This window comes from Phytophthora infestans, genomic scaffold (assembly GCF_000142945.1).
Source record: "Phytophthora infestans T30-4 supercont1.29 genomic scaffold, whole genome shotgun sequence".
Lineage (NCBI taxonomy): Eukaryota > Oomycota > Peronosporomycetes > Peronosporales > Peronosporaceae > Phytophthora > Phytophthora infestans.
The window spans coordinates 519,856-521,084 of record NW_003303730.1 but is presented as its reverse complement, the minus strand read 5'-3'; the positions used below and the strand labels follow the sequence as shown (position 1 = coordinate 521,084).

Below are 1,229 nucleotides of genomic sequence, written 5' to 3'. Positions count from 1 at the left end.
ACTCTCCGGGTACTTCGTACCCCTGTGTGTTCCACACCATGTAACCCCCGTTACACTCCCCCCACTAAGATGAGAACATTCCGCTGTCGAAACTTTCCTCAGCGAGGTCACGTCTTGTAAAGACGGCGGAGGTTACAACACCTTACCCCAGCGCTGTACAGCCCGTGAGCTCACAAACGCCTACGCATCGTTGATGCCCAACTTCTCGTCGTCGGCCCACGGCCCAATGTTTCAAGCGCAGCGCGCATCTTGCTCTCAAGCGGTCTCAGACCTACGCTCGCGCTCCGCGCCTACTCCAAGAGTTGCAAACCGCTTAGAGCAATGCTCTTGACTCATTCGAGTCGTCAATAACAGCTCAGCGGTTGAACACTCGCTTCACAAGCGATAGGTCGGTGGTTCATACCCACCAGGGCACAGCCCTCTCGTTCCATGAACGATTGTTCACGCTTGGACAAGCTTAAGGGCAACACCCTTTTAGCTCAATGGTTGAGCGTTGGCTTTGAGAGCCACAGGTCGGTGGTTCAAACCCACCAGGGCACAGCCCTCTCGTTCCACGAACGATTGTCCTTGAATGGACAAGCTTAAGGGCAACGCCCTTTCAGCTCAGTGGTCGAGCGGCGGCTTTGGATGCCACAGGTCGGTGGTTCAAGTCCACCCGGGCGCAGCCCTCTCATACCATGAAGTCCATTCTCGGACTGATGTACGGGCATCGCCCTTATAGCTCAATGGTAGAGCTCCGGCCTGTCAAGCCAAAGGCCAGTGGTTCGATCCCCGTCCGGACACACCTTTCGCTGTTACAGCGCATCCACATTTGGATCATGCTCATCAAACAAGTTGTTTCAAAACAACTATGCGTCTATCGAGACGCTTGTGCCTGAACCTTGTTCAGCACAACACGAAGCACCTGCTTCCTTCGGGATCATGTCCCTATCACCACGAGGTCTCTCCACCTCCTGCTCCCGCTGCGAGCACCTCTCATACGTACGAGCTGGCTGCTGCAGCCACTGGTCAGAGCCTAAGCTCAACTACTGACCTGATCGCTCCCCACTCTAGTGGGAGGCGCCCAGCGCCTGGCAACGCTGTCGCACGCCATGATGGCGCTTCGGCACACGATGTGCCCGGTCGTAAGCGTCAACGACGTCAGGGCAATCTTGCCAGAGGATAACCTCAAACTCCCATGAGTTCTGTGAGTGAGGGTAACCCCTCCACTTCACCACGTACTGGGTACG

General features: G+C 56.1%; 1 pseudogene across 1 annotated transcript; it reads left to right on the top strand.

Moving 5' to 3' along the window:
* The first annotated feature begins 592 nt into the window (after window positions 1-592).
* PITG_28177 lies at window positions 593-664 on the top strand (annotated as a pseudogene). The gene has a single exon. The product of its transcript is annotated as a tRNA-OTHER (tRNA).
* Window positions 665-1,229: the final 565 nt, after the last annotated feature.